At 36.7% G+C, this 19,830-nt stretch overlaps 1 protein-coding gene and 1 pseudogene across 2 annotated transcripts in view; both read left to right on the forward strand.

Annotated features, from left to right (window-relative positions):
* PDE4B (phosphodiesterase 4B) overlaps positions 1–19,830 on the forward strand; it is a 396,900-nt gene that overhangs the window by 145,113 nt on the left and 231,957 nt on the right. The gene's annotated exons all lie outside the window — the stretch shown is intronic.
* LOC142865790 (small ribosomal subunit protein eS27-like) lies at positions 6,125–19,325 on the forward strand (annotated as a pseudogene).

Raw genomic sequence — 19,830 nt, forward strand, 5'->3', positions numbered from 1 at the left:
AAGAGTAAGCCTTAATTCAATTCTTTTAAAAAATTAAGACAGCTTATAAGAGATATGAGAAATATAACAAGAGAGTATACATTAAGATGAAAGAAAATAGAAAAATAAAAATTGGGACAATATTGCTTAGAATGTGACTTAAAGCATGTAACGTAATACTAGAGGTAGGCTCTGCTTCCTAGCAGTCAAAGGTAAGAAACAGAAGTCTCTCTTACAAAATTTAGACTCCATGAGATAAAAACAAATCAATTGCTCATAAGCAGTAAATCTATTTTTAGTATGAAGACCAGACAGAAATTTCCCATGGGTTCTTATTAAGAGGAAATGGCATAAAGTAGTGAACAACACACTTGCCAACATATTACAATAGTTACAATGAAGAGTTTCATAGGAATTTTTCTTATAATGACCCTCAGTCTAGCCAATGACATCATAGCAACGAAGTGAAATACCTTAAGAACAATTCCTCAGGTGGGAACCAGGGCATACTTTGTGATTTAGACCCCAAGAAACTCCTCCAGTAGAAAGGCTGAGGGATTTCTACTTAAGGAAGGTGCTGGTCCAAATCAATACTCTAGAGATCTGGAGGCTGAGGTATAGAAGCAGAGGGATAGCACACATCCAGGAGGGTCAGATATGGGAGGTCTGGGCTGTTTTTGTAGCCATTTTTCAGGTATTTTATAGTCTCTTGATTCTACTTGGGGGTCTGTCTGGGTTTTGGTGGAAATTTAGGCTGTGGCTTGGGCAAGAGTGGAAGGGATTCTCCCTGATGGGAACTAGGCAGGCCCTGAGGCATTGGGCTGAAGTTGAAGGAACAGTTCTTGTTTGGGCTAGAAACAGAAGTACTAATCAAGAAACCAAAGCTAACATCAGCCATATGCAGGGAGTAAGGGCAGGGATCGTGGAAGATGTGGCATTAGCTTAATGGACTTAGGGGTGTGGCTGCTCGGTTAAGACATACCAAATGTCAGGATTAGTGAGGATGGAGCTGGAAATGTACCTATGTGAGGCTTTGTTCTCATTGGCTCAACAGTGGTCCTGAGTGTGTTCAACATAATCACCTGGGAGTGCTTGTCAGCATGCACGTCCCTGTGCTAGACCAGGACCTATTGAGTCAGTGTCTATGGCATAAGTCTTAGGCGGCTCCATGTTTAATAAACTCCCCAAGTGATTCTCATGCAGACTAAAATTTGAGAACCACTGAACTAGGGACCAAGCGGGGCTGAACCTTCAGGTTTGAGGCATAAGTATCTGCTCTTAGGCTGACTTGGAGCTGACATTGGACACAGAGCAATTTTAGTGGGACTTAGAAAATTAGATATCATTAAATTTTTTATACAGCACAGAATGATGAAGTGGCTTGGAACAAGTCATTGAATTGAAAAGGGGATTTTTATGAGAGAAGTGCAGACAGGGAAATTTAAAAGTCCCCTCGATAATGAGAGAAGGTACAAATTTAATGAATGGGGAATTTTTAATATGAGCTAGCAGCACGCCCTGCCATTTACCTTCTTGGGAAGCAGCTCTAAGAGCATTTGAGAAGTTTTATTTTGGGAGAAGGGAAATCAAGAGTGGCTGTATATACAGCTAGGGAAATAATAACTTGGCAGTGGATGAAAACAAAACCATGGGTTGCTGTAACAAGCAGAGTAGCTGGGCAGTCTGATTCCAGAATGTTCTATTCTAGTTCTGGATACATTTTTTACCAGCATGAGCACAAAGATCCAGGGCATGCAGTGCACATTTCCCTTTGTCTTGACAGTTAATGGGGAATCATGACAAGCTTTGCTTGTGTTAGACTCAAAAGTAGTTGTTTTGACTGCAAGATCGCAGCTGTCTTTGGTGATGAGGAACTCAACCTACCCTGTTGCTTGTTGTGCTATTGTTTCATTTGTTTGTGGTAGTGATTTTAAATAGAGAAAGAAAGGAATTGGGAAAAAGGTTTGAACCAAAACAATCAGGCAACTTCAATAATGAAATGCTACCCAGGCTTTTGCAATAGTAAATCTATGTAATTCCACTGCTAATGCTATCCTCGCTATAGGGATTCATGGAGCCTATTTTACCGGCTCAGTGGGGTTCAATGCCTCTCTACTCTGAAGGGAAAAAGGCAGAATTATCACCAGGATAATGAAAAACACCCCTCCCACGTTTATAGGGTGTTTTATTAAAAGCATGTTGCTTTGCTCTCATATCTCAGTTGCAATATGTGAGTATAAAGTGCCAGAATAGCTCTCAAGGGACACACTTTCTTTTGTGCTAATTTAAAATTCCTCAAGGAGCATGCAGTCAGGTGTGGTGTTAATATTTTGTATCTTTGCTACCTGAGATTTTCATAAAGCAGCTGGTAGGTGCAGTAAAGGATCAACTGAGTTTTGGAGCCACCTGACCAGGGCTAGCAGTTTATTATGATTTGCTCTAGGAACCATTCTTTACTTTCCTAATATCCCACACTCTTAAGTTTATTTTTGTTTTCTTGTGTCATTAATCATTAAGGAATTCTAATTAGTGTTTCTATTGTGATTGAGCCGATAACATGTCATTTCTTATTCTGTTAATAATCAGATTTTACTTTTTATAAATTAATTTTCTATTTTTAAGGTGGAATTTCCACATTTTACTCCTAGTTTCTGAAAATCTTAACCCAATGCTGGTTTTTGTAAACTCCGCCATTAGTTCCTTTTAATTAGCATTTCATTCTCCAGCTCATCTCCATCCTAATTCTTTCAAAACTTTAGGGCCTGTGTTAAGTTCTAAGACAATTAATTCCTACCACAGCATGTGGTCTAGTAGAGGAGATAGACTTGTAAAAAAAAAAATTTCAATACAATGCGATAAGGATAATAATAGAAGTGTTTGAAGAGACAAGTACAATTGAGAAAAGCTCTGTTTGAGTTGGATCTTAAAGGACCATGCGGAAATTTACCAGACATTGAAGGGAAAGGTACCTATGCCAAGGAGAGAGACCTACATGTAAAAGGGCATGGAGTTGGAGTCGTAGAAGAACAAAGTGTTTACTGTGTTCACAGACTGGTTGGTAGTTCCATGCCTGTGAAGTGGGGGTTGAAGGTCAAAAAATAAATGTAAGGCCGGGCGCGGTGGCTCACGCCTGTAATCCTAGCACTCTGGGAGGCCGAGGCGGGCAGATTGCTCAAGGTCAGAGTTCGAAACCAGCCTGAGTGAGACCCCGTCTCTACTATAAAAATAGAAAGAAATTAATTGGCCAACTAATATATATAATATAAAAATCAGCCGGGCATGGTGGCTCGTGCCTGTAGTCCCAGCTACTCGGGAGGCTGAGGCAGGAGGATAGCTTGAGCCCAGGAGTTTGAGGTTGCTGTGAGCTAGGCTGACACCACGGCACTCATTCTAGCCTAGGCAAGAAAGCGAGAGACTCTGTCTCTAAATAAATAAATAAATAAATAAAATGTAGGATCCAAATTGTGAACGGCCTTATGTTGTGCAAACTTGAGCTTGGACTTTATCCTGTGGTATTGGTAGGGCAGTCAATGGCTTCTAAATAGGGAGACAGTATTTTAAAAAGCATCTTAGAAGATTGCTCTGGCAGAAGTATGCGGAATGATTTGCAGTGGACCAGACTAGAGGCAAGAAGATCTGTTAAGCGTTTATCACAATAGTTCTGAGAAGGGCTCAGAGGACCTATGAGTTGGGCTGAGATTCTTGGGATGGAGAAACATTGCTAAGTAAGATTAAATGAAGTTATTATTAATAATTGCCTGTTTGAAGCAGAGAAGAGGAGAGGGAGAGAACACAGTGGATCTGAGGTTTCTAACTTACGGGGTTGGCCGGTACTGGGTCAACTCAGACAAGGCACATGTGAGGAGAAGGCTATACTGGCTGCCCAGGCTGGAGTGCAGTGGCCTGATCATAGCTCACTGCTGCCTTGAACTCCTAGGCACAATCAATCCTCCTGCCTCAGCCTCCTGAGTAGCTGGAACTACAGGTATGTACCACTATGCCTGGCTGATACTTTATTTTCATTTTTTAAGGGACAGGATCTTGCTATATTGCCCAGGTTGGTCTAAAACTCCTAGCATCAAGCAATCCTCCTGCCTCAGCCTCCCTAAGTCTCTGGGATTACATGCATGAGCCATGATGCCAGGCTCTATTTATTTACTTTTTAATGACAAGAAGTTAATGAATTCAGTTTTAAAATGATGAGAACCAAGTACCTCTGGGTATCCAAATGAAGATGTCTAGTATTTAGTTAAGTAAAGAGGCATGGAGCTCAGAAAGAAAGTTGGTACAGGAGACTTGGTTTTGGGATGTGGGGACTTATTATTGGCTTACCAGAATTATGACTTTATAATATTATTGACAAAACCTATTTGTGCAGTTTCGTTGCATATATGGCTCATTTAGAGATTCTATTCTAATAATTATTAAGTTGTTTTTACATTTTCTGCTGCTCGGGCAGATCTACCCTATGCTGTACTTGTATTTCTGTACTTTTTCAGCCCAAATGAAGTAGAAACCTGTCAACTTATCTTTTTCCCAACATTATCCTATTGAATATTCAACAAGGTAAAATGGCCAGAACTTGGACTTGGGAGCCCGGTAGTCACTGGGGCTTTTCTTATATTCTGCCTGAAACAATTGCATCCTTCCCTCTCCCTCCCGAAGTTAGATTTAGCTATGTGACTATCTTTTAGCTCTTGAAATGTGAGTAGACAGACCATGTCATTTCCAGACAGAAGCTTTGAGAGTTAGTTTGTGACTCACCACAACCCCCTTTTCTGCCTCTGCAGCCTTGGAGATAGGATCCCTGTCAACAAGGAGTGTTGAGTGGCTGCAATGAGCAGAGTTCCCCATATGACCCACTTTATACAGGTGGTGTGAGTTGGAGATACAGTTTGCTGCATTAAGCCACTGAGATTGTTATTGTTGTCCTCAAAGCATAAACCAGCCCATTGGAATGTTAAAGACCTAACCAGATATGGGCTCAAGTCCTGGCTATTATTGATTAATTAACTGTACACAAGTTATGCAATTTCTTTGAGCCCCAGTTTCTTCATTTTGGGGATGAGAACAAGGATACTGAATTTACTGGAACTCTGTGAGAATTAGAAACAAGGTATACAAAAAAAGCACCTTGTAAATAGTAGCCATTCACTACAAAGCAGTTGTTATTTTAATATCCATCCATCCTTTTAAATAGTTGCTCAATTTTGCTATGTCGATTTTTGTAATACATTATAGTGGCTATCTTTCTCAGATTTGTGTTGTACTCAGACTTCTTGAATGGGTTATCTATGTTTATCTGAGCAATAGCTTAACAAAGGGAAACAAGATAGGGCCAGAGATCATGCCAACATAGATCTTCTCACAGATAACGTTAGTGGACTGTCTTTAGATAGAATCGCACAATTAATTTGCTTTGCAGTAGCCCCAAATTCTTCATCTTATCCCTGAGGATATACAGCTTTTTGTTCAGAGTTACCCTATAAAAAGGCTACTTAGCCAGTTACTTTGCTAAGACTGCATATGAGATAATCACATCTGTTTCTCAAACATTTGTAAACTATGTGTTTAGTGATATTTTGGCTTTTTCCCCCTCAAGAAAGCTTATTGTTCTATATATTCTGAAGTACACAAGTAGTTTCTGAACCATTCTCTTTGCTTCCAGTGTAATCCTACATCAGAACTTCTGTCATGCTGCCATCAGAGTTATCCTTCTATTATGATCTGATTCTCTGCTTATACCATCTGCCTTGTGTAAAACTCTCCGTTGGCCTCACAAGACCATTGCCCACAGGATAAAGCTGATGGAAGATTTTATGCATTTGAATATCAACTGAAAATTTAAACTTACTAATGAAAAAACATCCACTACACCCTTGATCTGTGCAGATGACAAATTCAACTCTTAGAAAATGGAAGAAAGGGCCCAGCGCGGTGGCTCACGCCTGTAATCTTAGCTCTCTGGGAGGCCGAGGCGGGCGGATTGCTCGAGGTCAGGAGTTTGAAACCAGCCTGAGCAAGAGCAAGACCTCGTCTCTACTATAAATAGAAAGAAATTAATTGGCCAACTAATACATATAGAAAAAATTAGCCGGGCATGGTGGCGCATGCCTGTAGTCCCAGCTACTTGGGAGGCTTGAGGCAGAAGGATTGCTTGAGCCCAGGAGTTTGAGGTTGCTGTGAGCTAGGCTGACGCCACGGCACTCACTCTAGCCTGGGCAACAAAGTGAGACTCTGTCTCAAAAAAAAAAAAAAAAAAGAAAAGAAAATGGAAGAAAGGATGATAGGGGATTACATCTCATAACTTCAACAAAAATTGGTTGACATCATGGAAGAGATGGGAATTTCAGGACAAAGTGACCTTAGCTAGTATAGAAATAAAACTAAAGGAAGACTAGAGTGTGAATAAGGCAAATGTAATTCTAGAATAGTAGAAAGAAAGAGTAAGTTTCAGAGTTAAGTTTGACATAAAAGAAAGTATCACTCTCAGTGATGGTATAGTTAAGCTTTATAAAGCTTATTTCTTCTAGGGATGGTTCAGTCAAGAAACATATTCAGATTATAAATAGGTTTAGATAGATTTATAAATACATCAATAATGTACAATGGAGGGCAGGACAGGTTACAGGAACTTGAATATGATATTTGAGGGAAACTTTCGGTGGCCCTTTATTCTAAGAGGGAATTTATATTGCACAGTTTAGGAGCTTGACCAAGTTTGGCCATTCCTTTGTTCTTACATTTATAAGGGTTGTTATAATCCAATTATCCATAGGAACAAATAGCTATAAGTTCACCAAAACCTTAGATGACAAAATCATTTTCATCTATATACACATATGTAAAATATTATATATATGTGAAATGAATGTATACATTGTGTATATATACACTGACATTGTGAAACTCATAATTATAAAACATTTTTAAGAAAGAGGCACAGACTTCTTTTACTCTGCATGGAGGAAACTGAAGAATGCTAAAAGTCATAGATAGGTTTGAAAATATTCAATTACAAATGTGTTTTCTTTAAAATCTCTCTCAGTTGAGGTAACAGTAGCTATCCCCACCCCCATTCCCTAGGTAGCCAAATTAATTGGGAAGAGGAAGAATGTGTGCATTGGAGTAGAGTCTCACACACGATCACAGTGCCTTGGCAGCACCCTGTCGTGGCCTCCTGTCCCACCTGTGTGATGGCCTTTCAGAAATGACAAATAGTTTCTCTAGTTCCTTTAGGTGAAAAGACTGAAATGGCAATTAAAGAGGCATCCTAGGTTTAAAAAAAAGTAACTGTAACTTCGTAATTTTATTTTCCTAGCATCTGTTCTATTCAAGCCAAGCCTACTGTGGTGATCTTCATCGAGACAATTCAGGGGTTTCCTAGCAACCAAGTTTCCTGTGGTTTCCTTGGTTATAAAGCAATGACATAACTCTTGTGGGCAACTTCAAAAGCACAGAAGAAAGCCCTCCTAAAGAATGAGGTTCCGAAAAAAATCAGGTTACTGCTTACTGAGTATCTCTGTTTAATTTCTTGTCACGGGCATTAATAACACTAATAAACGATGATGTGGAGATTGCAAAGTAAAATTGCATGTAAGATTGTATGTTCTTTTTCATTGCCTTTGACATGTGCCTGGTCCTCATATGTTTTCTGAAACTGGGATTCTTTTTTCAATCTCTTCTAATTGATTGCTATCCTTAGACACAACCAGCGGATGAAATTTAGACACTTTCTTAAAACAAATGACAAGAGGTCATTTATGAATACAGCAGAGTTGTGGTTGCTGAGGAATAAGAACCAATAATACTGCCTTGCTTAAGCTTCTCAAAAGAAGATAGATGAATGGCCAGTAAACATATGAAAAAAATGCTTAATATCAGGGGAATGCAAATCAAAACCACAATGAAGTATTACTTTACCCCAGTCAAAATGGCTTTTATTAAAAAGCCTCAAAACAATAGATGCTGGTGTGGATACAGAGAAAAAGGAAAGCCCATACACTGCTAGTGGGACTACAAATTAGTACAAACTGTATGGAAAGCAGTATGGAGATTCCTCAAAGAACTAAAAGTTGATCTACCATGTGATCCAGCAATCCCACTACTGGGTATTTACCCAAAGAAAAAGAAGTCATTTTATCAAAAAGACACCTGAAATTTAATGTTTATTGCAGCACAATTCACAATTTCAAAGATTTGGAATCATCCCAAATGCCCATCAGTTCATGAGTAGATTAACAAAATGTGTTTATGTATACTATGGAGTACTACTCAGCCATGAAGAAGGATGAAATAATGCCTTTTGCAACAATCTGGATGGAACTGGAGACCATTATCTTAAGTGAAGTATCTAAAAAATGGAAAAACAAACACCACATGTATGCACTATTAAATTGGAACTAACTAATGAGCACACATGAAAACTTACCTAACAGGTACAATGAACACTACCTGGGTGACTGGCATACTTTTAACCCTGACTTGATCTTTACAAAAGCGATCCATGTAACTAAAAATATTTGTACCCCCATAATTCTTTGAAATTTTAAAGAAGTGTGTTTTAGAGGCTTAGATGGTAATGTCAAGGGCTTCTGGTGGAGCCCATCCAGTAAGTGTTAACTTACACTGATTGGTAAATTTTCAGTGCCAGCATAACCAGCATTAAGTACTTTTACTTACTTAGTTTTTTCCTTCTACATTCATAAAGAAAAACTATATTGGGAAACTGTAATCTCTGATAATATATCTAAAATATACAAGATGCCAACAGATGAAGGAAATAGAAATTTCCACAATTAGGAGTAAAATTTGTGCTACGTAGATTATTCGTCCTTGTATCTTCAGTGCCTATCATAGAATATGGCTTGTGTTAAATATGAAAGATGGAATTAATGAATAACCAGGTATCAACAGCTCCTTTAGTTTTTCCAATGGAAATCAGGATTTAGTTTTGGGCTCACCATTGGACATTCTAGATTTTGCATTGTTTGCTGTTGAGTTTTATTGTTGTTGTTGTTTTTTTTAATAGTGATTGATTTTGTTCTGGCACAGTTGGGCTACTTGGAATCAGTTTGATTCTTCTGAAGCTTGCTTTTAAATTTTGTTAGACTAGGTCCAGAGTAGCAGTTAGTCTAGGGCTAATTAACTTTTATGACTAAGGTGATACCTATATGATAATTCTTATGGATGCTCCATGTTATTGCACTGGCTGGTAGAACCATGAATTATGATTAACTCTTCAGGCGCTCTGAGAATTGTTCAGACTGAGATTCTTCTTCAGCCCTGGGTAGCTTCCTCTCACACCGTTGCATACCAGAATTCAGCCAGACTCAAGGAGAATTCTCAGCAGATCCCCAGAGCATTACCTCTCTACAACTCCCTCATCTCTGGTATTTAGTCTTGCAGTCTCTAACCCCTTGTCCTCCCTTAACTCTGATGTCTTTCTTAACTCAGCATGAACACTGGTCTCTGTCTGGGTTCCCCTTCTCTGAACTGCAGCCTAGCCACTGCCTTCAGGCTGTACACTGGACATTCACTGAACTCACCTTGTTTCTTTACCTTCATTCAGGAATCACAATCCATTGTTTCATAGATTTTTGTTCAGTTTTTAAGTTATTTAAAATGGTATGGTTAATATGGTTCATTATTCCATCATGGCTGAGAGCATAAGGCTCAATACTTTCAAATAAAATACCATCTTTGAAATCTGCACATTACATAGGTAGCCTGGGTTTTTGCTTTACATCAATGGTTAAAAATATCAGCACTCCATGTGGTTCTTCAAGAGGTTAGTTTTGAATTTTTGCTCCCTAGCTTGCAAGAAAAGCTCAGGTAAGAATGGTAACACTTTATCATTCAAGAAAGGAAGTCTATAGATTATAATGAACATGTCTGTTTCAAATTTCTAAGACTTCATTTCTATGTCAAATTAGAGCATTGAAAAACATTTTAATTGGAGTACTTTCCTTTAACTCTCCCATCAATGGCTTCACTCAGCTATTTTTTAATATTATGCTTTTAGCTTTCACTAAAGACATATAAAAACATATCACACTTTCTGTACACACACACACACACACACACACACATATGGACAAAATGAGAATTGAATTCCCATAACACATCTCCCATCAGTTCCCACAACTAAATCTAATTCTCAGATTTTTTGTTCTTAGCTTGGTAAAAATATTGAAAAATTTTAAGTAATAATTTAATAGAAGCCATTTAATGTATTTTTTATGTTTTTAACTCATTTCAACTTTGTTGTTCTAATGCCTTTTTCTTTATGTGATATGATTTAATACCAGAATATACATTTTTAGACAATAAATGAATAAAATCTGTTTTTCTGCTTTGACAACGATGGACACACAGGTAGTAGTCAATAAACCCTGGTAAAATGGATGTACATTGCTGATAGACTTAAGCTAGTGGACATATCCTGTCTTCTTTTTTCAAATACTTAAGTGAGCAGGAAGTGGGTTAAAGTCAAGCCCCAAGCAATATTGGCACCTACATTGTGCAACATACTGTGGTGGGTGCTAGGAAATAAATCAACTGAGATGCGGTCTCTGTCCACATGGGACAGTCACTCCAGGTCTCTATTCCATGTCCATGCAGTGAGAACAGATTCCTTCCTCTGCTTTGGATGTTCCCTTTCCCTATAATACACCTCACCAGATAATCTTCCATTTTGTCCCTTACTTCATTCAAGCTCCTGTTTAAGTGTCACTTCATCAAAGAAGTCATTCTTGATCATTTTTCCTAAAACACAACTACCTCTTTACTCTCTTACTCTGTCTTATTTTTCTTCATAGCTTTTGTCATAATCTGATATAGTCTGTATTTATATTTTAATTTTCCCTCTTCCCTTCACTTCAAAGGGAGCTCTGTGAGGGGAGGGAATCTGGCTGATAAGTTCATCACAGTACCCATAAGTACTAGAACAGTGCCTAGCACAAGTAAGTGCCTAATAAATATTTGCTTAATCAATCAATTAATGAATAAAAATGAATTCTCTGTTATTAATCTGATCCTAGACACGTTTAAGTTGAACCAGGGATGGGGAACCTGCAGCCTTAAGGCCACATGTGATTCTCCACATCCCCAAGTGTGGCCCCTCGGTCGAATCCAAACGTCTCAGAACAAATCCTTTTATTAAAAGGATTTGTTCTCTAAAATTTGGATTAAGTCAAAAGGCTGCACTCAAGGACTCAGAAGGCCACATGTGGCCTCAAGGCCAGCCTGAACTATTTGTACCTTGCTAGCACTGCTGGCCAGTTGGATTGGGACTCAACAAGAATGTCTTCCAGTCTTGCTGTCATTGGGAAGAGGGTATTCTATGTGGAGAGTTTAATCACACATATCCCCCCAATTATTACTGAATCAGGATGCCTAAAACCTTTGCTATTACCTATCCACAGCCAAGCTAAACACTAAGCTTTTGAATTTTTGATCTTTTGATTTTAATAGTTAATGTGAATAGACCCCAGTAATTTTATATATTTTATATAATAAGATCTTTTAGAGTCTTGTGGGTTTTTTGTTTGTTTGTTTTTTAAGAGAAAGGTTTCTGCATTGTACTAGCATTCTGCTTTAAATATGAGATTTTGTTATCATGTTTTCAGAGAGAATAGATATGTCTACCTAAATATGCTTTATTTTGAAATGTTAGGAAAATGTAATGAGTCCCAGACAGAGTAAATTTTGTAAATCAGAATTTATCATTCTAGAAGCACATGGGAAGTATTGGAATTCATTTCGCTGTGAGTATAACTGCTGAAGTGAGTCTGATGTTTTCGAAGGCCATTAAGGCCTTTTAATCATACATTTTGGACTTATGAGAAAATCTTGGGGGTTATTCTAAAATCCTAACAGATGCCTTCTGTTAAAATTCCTGCAAAATGTATCTCTTCTTGTACTTTGATTTGACTTCCATATTTATTTAATAAAATAAAGCAAACAAGTATCTTTTATTATTAGGGAAAAAAACAGAAATAGAAGGAATCTGTAGGATCATTTAGATCTACTTGTTCAATTTATGGTTGAAAAAACTGAGATTCACTTTCCTGAGTCAGAAAATGACTTTCTCAACAACATGAGGTTAATGATGGCCAGAAATAGCAATCAGAAACCTACTGTGTTAGCTTGACTAGCACACCAAGCTTCTTTAGCTCCAAATACTTTAGATATTGTGCCTTAAATATCATTTCAATAGTAAAATTTTCCTCTTAGATGTAGATATGCCAAAGAATATGCCACAGTCTACTTTTAAGGAAATTAATTATATAAAAGAAAGGATCGTATGGTTATTTATGAATATAGTATTTTAAAACAAATAAATTTAGCATTATTATTAGCAATAGAGTACAATCACTTTGCCTCCCTAGGAGTATTTAGTTTAGTTGTAGGACTGCATTGTAGACATATTTTAAATTGTTGATTTTGTTCAAAATTAGCATCTGCTGCTGAAGAATCACCATGACTCCTCACTGAAAGGTTAAAGTGAATTGTTAAGCATGATGAAGTAAGATAAATCATGCCTATATAAATTTCTTCACATTATATATTTCTTCTCTATATCTTTAGGAAGTTCAATAACCTGAGACAAAGCGGATGCTGAATGTGTCTCTCCAAAGGGTTGAAACTTTAAAACATTTTGTCCTTTTCCTTTCATTGGATTTCCTTTTCTTACCCTGATACTTATTTTGTGTCTTAAACTTCTATTATGGGGTCAATATATCTGCCACTGAAAAAAGGTCTTATAGTTTCTCTTTTAGTGAACCGGAATATTTTTCCATACATGTTGATAGTGATACAGTATAGACATTGGTTTAGCATGATAAAGCTCTGAAAGTTGCCTTGGCTTTCCTAATGAAGATCATGGCAACCTTTTTACCATACTTGTTGTTTTCAGCATAGTATGAAACCCACAGGGGAAAAAAAAACCCAACCAAGTAAATACAAATAAATAAATAATATAATTCCATAGTACTGAGTTAGTATGATAACCCTTATGCAGAAAAATAGCTATAGATATTTTCCCCTGCGCAATCTGTCAAAACATTTTGGGCTTCCATGTGGTCTGTGAGTGAAATTCAATTTTCATTACAAAATCTGTTTATACAAAAGCATATGCTCCATTACTTTCCAGGAAATATGAAGTCATAGCCCACTGTGAATGCATATAAAGCATAGCAAGTACATACCAATGAAATCAAGATTAAGAGGCGTCATTAATTATTTTCAATGTGCACCTGAAATGAGAAAAGCACAATAATGAACTTGAATTGTTGATGTCAACCCATTTCTCAATATTTATTATGAGTTATGCCCATCTTTCCAGTGGTGACAACTTCCCCATGAGAAAATGCCACACACAAAGGATCTCCTTCATCCCTCTCCAGAAGAGGAGAAGTGGAAACACCAGAAGTGTCTGGTGCAGAGCCCCAATTCCTACTTCATGGATGTAAAATGCCCAGAATTCTGTAAAGTCACCAAGGTCTTCACCATGTACAAACAATAGTTTTTTGTGTTAGTTGCTCAACTGTCCTTTGCCAGCCTACAGGAAGAAAAGCAAGGCTTACAGAAGGACATTCCTTCAGAAGAAAGCAGCACTAAAAGTACTCTGAATTAAGATGAATGGGAAACCATCCCAATAAACACATTTTGGATTAAAAGACCAATTATTACATAGCATGAGCTTAAAAGCTATTTTGATTTTTGCACTTAGAAAGTTTTCAGTTGTTCACATGATTTAGAAAACAGCAAAAAATACCTGCCTTCCCATGAGACTTTTTATGGTGAGTCCAGTGTGATGACCAAAAAGGCTTTTTATTTGATAGCATCCTTGCTGCAGGAAATAATATATTTTCATGTAGATATATTCATTTCCAGGCAGAACACCAAGTTATTTTCCATTGTTTTTCCCTTTAGGAGCTTTCCTGATTCTAAACCTTTTATGAGATAAAGCAAGTCTTTTTGAAGACAAATTGGATCCTGTAGAATGTGAAACTATTCTAAACTACCAGGTGTATATGATCAGTCTCAGTTGTGTAAGCATCAACACAGGACAATAAATTGAAACCTTAAAATCTGTACCCCATAATATGCCGAAATAAATAATAAAAAAAAAGCTATTTTGAAGCTTGTATTGATGTGAAGTAAGTGTCAATATAAAACAATGGAACAACAGATCTTACCCATTATAGTGAAATCAGAGTTAAGATATTTCATTTGGATTTTTAAAAAATGAAACATTATTTTTTAATTCATCATTTAACTTGATAAATAGAAGTTGTATGTATTTATGGTGTCCAGCAGGATGTTTTGATATATGTATCCATTACCTTACACACCTATCTTTTTTGTGTTGAGAACTTTAAAAATATACTCTCTGAGCAATTTTCAAGTATGCAGTATATTGTTATTAACTACAGTCATTATGTTGTACAATAGATCTCCTGAAGTTATTGCTCTTTTTTAATTGAAATTTTGTGTCCTTTGACCGAAGTCCCCCCAAACTCATTCACCCACCCCAGCCTCTGATAACCATCATGGTACTTTCTGTTTCTATTTTTTTATTATTATTTATTTTTTATTTCAGAATATTATGGGGATAAAATCATTAAGGTCGCATACATTGCCCATGTCTCCCGTCCCCCCTCGAGCGAGAGCTTCAAATGTGCCCATCCCCCAGACGGTGTGCATCACACTCACTATGTATGTATATACCCATCCCCTCCTCCCCCCTCCCCCCTGCCCCACACCCGACAAATGTTTGTTTTTCTTTTTTTCTTAACATTTTGGTTACATTTTATATCTTTGCCTCTCCCTAGGAAGGGTTAGAGGTATGCACTTCCCCACTACAATGTTCACCCCATCCCACAGATGTGGGACTACCCCTCCAACCCCCAAATCCCTAGTGAACACCACCATCCTTTGAGCACCATCGTGTTAATCAGTCAGTACCAATTTGATGATGAGTCTATATGGGTACTTTCTGTTTCAATGAGTTTGATTTTTTTTTTGTTTTTTAGATTCCACGTATTAGTGACATCATTCAGTGTTTGTCTTTCTGTGTTTGGTTTATTTCTCTTAGCATAATATCCTCCAAGTTCATCCAAATGAATTAAAGACTTAAACATAAGACCTGGAACTCTAAAACTATTAGAAGAAAACACAGGGGAAAAGCTTTTTGACATTGGTCTGGGTAAAGATTGTTTGGATATGATCCTAAAAGTACAAGCAGCAAAGGTAAAAATAGACAAATGGGATTGCATCAAGCTTCTGAGCAGCAAAGGAAACAATAGAATAAAGGGACAACCTATGGAATGAAAGAAAGTATTTGCAAACCATACATCTAATAAGAGGTTAATATCCAAAATAAATAAGGAACTCAAACAACTCAATAGCAAGAAAACAAATAACCCAACTAAAAAATGGGCAAAAGACCTGAAAAGACATACAAATGGCCAATAGATATATGAAAAATGATCAATATCACTAATGACCAGGAAAATACACATTCATTTTAATGTCTTTTATTAATGATATTATGGTGTCCATATATATTTGTTAGTATTTATTGTCAGTCATAGTATGCAAATTATTCAGTTTCTAGTTACAGCACTGTTATAAATTATCTTTATCCAGCTGACTCATAAAATCAAACAAAAGACCTGTTTGAGTTTCCAATGAAATTAGCTTGCCTATTGGCTAGTTTTTGACTGGATTTAAGTCAAACCATTGATCATATAAAAAGTTCCTATTCCCACACCATTGTCTTCATTCCATTATTCTCTTAATCAAGTCTTTTTCTGCCCAATGTCTACTGTAGTACTGATGGTAGATGGAGAGATGAAGTCTATGTTGACTGAGATAAATAAGTTATTTGTATATCTCTTGCTAATCATTGTACCTGATTATTAAGGGATAAGGAAATTAACGCAATTGTGACTAGGACATTGAGCCTGTGAAATTCTGTCATAGAATATCATGATGAAGATATATCTAAAATAAACTAACAAATGTCTTAAAATTCTTCTTGTTTCTTAGAGTTTCTTTATCCAATTACATATGTAAGAATACATATGTAACTGGTGATGATGAGATAAAATTCTTTGAGTAAGTGTAACAATAGTTCTGTAGGTGAAGTTAAAAGACCATATTGACATTGCTAGAATATTTTTTTGCAGTAGGCATTTTTGTTAGAATATCAGGGGTTGAATTTGTGGAACTCTTCTTAAAATGATCCACAGGTGACTTCTATGTAGTACTCCTAGATTAGAGATTTCTATTCATCTAGTTATAGAAAGATAGAAATGTCAAGTAAATTCACAGTTAACACTTTTCAATGAAAATGTTAGCCTTAATGTAAATTTCTAGCACTACAGTAGGGTCCAGGTACCACATAAACCTGACTATTCTAGGAAAAGCATTCATAAATGCAGAATAATGCTGAAGAGGATCTTGATTTTTAAATCATTGCTTAAACCTAGCTTTTCAATAAAGAGCAGAAATTGATGAAAGTTTAAAGGAATAATAATCAATAGACACAGTCAAAATAGTAACTTCTATCACATTTATAAAGATGTGTGAAATAGAATTGTTCAGAGGAACTTGGAGGTTTTCCTTGTCTCTAAGTTAGGCAGCTTTAACTAGACTGGGAGAGGTCCAATGTATATACCTGGCTGCAGATGTCTACCGTTAGAGAAAGTGGAAGAGGGCAATGGATAAACAAACTCCACAGGTCGTGTCTACTGCTAAACTAACTCTTCAGTATGATTGTGTGAGATAATGTATGAAATAGCACATAGCACGATTTCTGGCACACAGTGAATGCCAAATATATGGTAGATAGTAATTACTAAGGGAGGTAGCAATTCTTAATGGCTAAAAGCATAGATTCTGAAGTCAAACCATCTGTGTTTTCATCTTTCTTCCACAATACCAGCTGGGTAAACTTGGGAATGTTATTTAACTTCTCTGAGGCTTGAAAGATAAAAATAGTGTCTACCTCATATGGTTGTCAGGAAAATAAATGAGTGAGAATATATAAAAAGCAATTAAAACAACCCCTAGTATGTAGTAAGCACTCAATTTAAATACCAGCTATTTCTACTACAGCTACAACTATGATGAAGGTGATGATTACTACTCCTACCACTATTTCTGAAACTACTGTTATCTGGTCTATCTTATTGGTAGTTGGTTGGGAACTTGTAGAGACTTTGGATAAACAGTGTTGGATAAGTCAGCAGCTTAATGATATGACCAGTTTGGACAGAGTTGAAGCTTACTTTGTAAAACCTACATAGCACGTGTGAAAAAACAGGTTACAAGGAGGCTTAAGCTATCAGATAAACAAAGCACTTTTATCAACTTTAGCAAATTATTTATAAGTAAATGATGAAATGATGCTATTTTAATCACAGATTTAAGGCATACCAAATTCTTACCAAGATGAAAATACCTGAGTCCCAAGATTTATTAAGAAAAGCTTTATATGATATAAACATTGAAACAGTTTTCTAATAGTTATTTTATGTGTTTTAAAAGAATTGACAACCTATTTTTTAATTGTGGTAAAACATACATAACATAAAATTTATCACTGTAAGCATTTTTATACAGTTCAGTGGCATTAAGTACATTAACATTGTTGTACAACCATCAACATCTTCTTCACAATCAGAAACTCTTTACCCATTAAAAATAACTCCTCATTTCTCCCTCTGCCAAGTCCTTAGCAACCACTATTCTACTTTCTGCCTTTATAAATTTGACTGCTCTAGGTTCTCCACATAGGTAGAATCATATGATATTAATACATTTGTGTTTGGCTTCACTTAGCCTAATATCTTCAAAGTTCATCCATGTTGTGGCATGCATCAGAATTTTATTTTTTAAGGCTAATATTCCATTGTATGTATATGCCACATTTTATTTATCCATTCAGTTGTTGATGGACATTTAAGTTGTTTCCACCTTTTGGCTATTGTGAATACTGTTAATAATGCTGCTATGAACATTTGATGTATCTGTAGTTAGTATTTTAAAGAGTATTATTTAACCTAGCCTTTCTACTAAAATGAACTTTCCCCCCTAATAGTCCAAATTACTGAGCTTTTCCTATGTACCTTAAATGTCGGTCATCAAATTTTAGCTTACATCACAATCACCTACTTAGAGAGATTGTTAAATAAAATTAGTGGGTCCTATCCCAGAGTTTCTGATCCAGTAAGTCTAGGGTAGGGCCTGAAAATTTGCATTTTTAATACATTACCTAGTGATGCTATTGCTGCTGGTCTAGGAATCGCATTTTGAGAACCACTGTTTTATAACATTGCTTTCGTTGATAAAAACCTCTACTACTGATTTTGCCACTAGCTTTGTGACCTTGAGCAAGCACATTTACCTCTCTTTACCTCTACAAACTGAGTACTCACACCAATACATGTTCTTTTCTCTAATCTAAAATTCTATGAATATTTATTTTAGAATCCTAGTTAGAAACAGATGGCACTTTCAAATTAGAAAAATTTGAGGAGATTTGTCGAGTTTTTATTTACAAAGGTGAGTAGAAGGGAAGTCACAAAAGGCAATTCAGTTGCCCAAGTAAGAAACGGTGGCACCATCATCACCCCTAAGTCTCACAAGCAGAGGGAAGGGGAGAATTACAAGCAAGGGTGAGTAGAGACAACCATCTTATAACAGATGTGCCTTTCAGTTGGCCCATGATGACCCCTTGGGAAGGAGGCAGAAGAATAACTACCTCTCTCTACTCCCCATTGGCTGAAGGCAAGGAGAAGTTGGGGCAAGAGAGCCAAGTGCTGTAAGTCAGGTAGTTCAACCTTTCCTAGTCTAAAGCATAGGGTGAAAGTGAGAGTACATATGGAGGAATCCAACAGAGGATATCCAGAATCATGGAACTAGCAAATATAAGAAGCAGCTGCTGGAAAATCTATCAGAGTGAGTTTTTTAAAAATATATAATTTTTTCCTATTGTTACTAAGATGTCTTTAATCATCCTCTCAAATTATGGTTTTTTTGGTCTTTTTAGCCCCAACTGAGCATAATTGTTGGTGTTGATTAGTCACAATGCTGCTTAGTCACATGCATCATAGTCTGGGGCCTCTTTTATGTCGCAAAAATGTTTGCAGGTATGATTACATGTAGAGTGAGGCTTAGAGGGAGCATTGGAAAGTGTCTGCTGAATTAATTAAATGACCAGATAAATACAGATATATAAAATTTCATAGGTTACTACTTGAAAGTAGATAAGCAATGATTTACTGTAACAATTACTTCTGATCACTTGTGGTCAAAATAAAAAAAAATAATTTACTAGTTGTGTACTGCGTGCCTGGTGCCTTCCCAAGGTTCTCATTTAATCAACATAGCCAAGATGACAATTATAGACAAAGTAATGAGGGCAAGCACAATCTCTAAAGAATCCTCTGTCATCTGTGCTGCCTGATTGTTAGACCGATTCAGTCTCCCTTTGTTTTTGTTGTAGTTTGTGTTTTCCTTCTATGCCTCTAACATCAATGTATCCACACCTTATCATATTTAATGGTGTTAAAATGCTTTTCAGTTTACAGAGGGCTTCATGTCCATGCATCAACAAATCCCCATAGCAACTCCTTGGAGGAAGTAGTGTCCTCCCACTTTAACAAAAGAGGAAACAGAATCAGAGAAATGTGGTGACTTTCCCAAGACTTCACACAAGTATATAGCAGAACAGAACCTAAAACTGGGTCTTCGTCTTCCAAAGCTCCGGTTTGTCTGTAGTGATTGTGACAGCTTCTGAAGTGGCCAAGTTTCTTTCTTGTTCCTTTTCTCCCC

Source organism: Microcebus murinus, chromosome 2, assembly GCF_040939455.1.
Source record: "Microcebus murinus isolate Inina chromosome 2, M.murinus_Inina_mat1.0, whole genome shotgun sequence".
NCBI lineage: Eukaryota > Metazoa > Chordata > Mammalia > Primates > Cheirogaleidae > Microcebus > Microcebus murinus.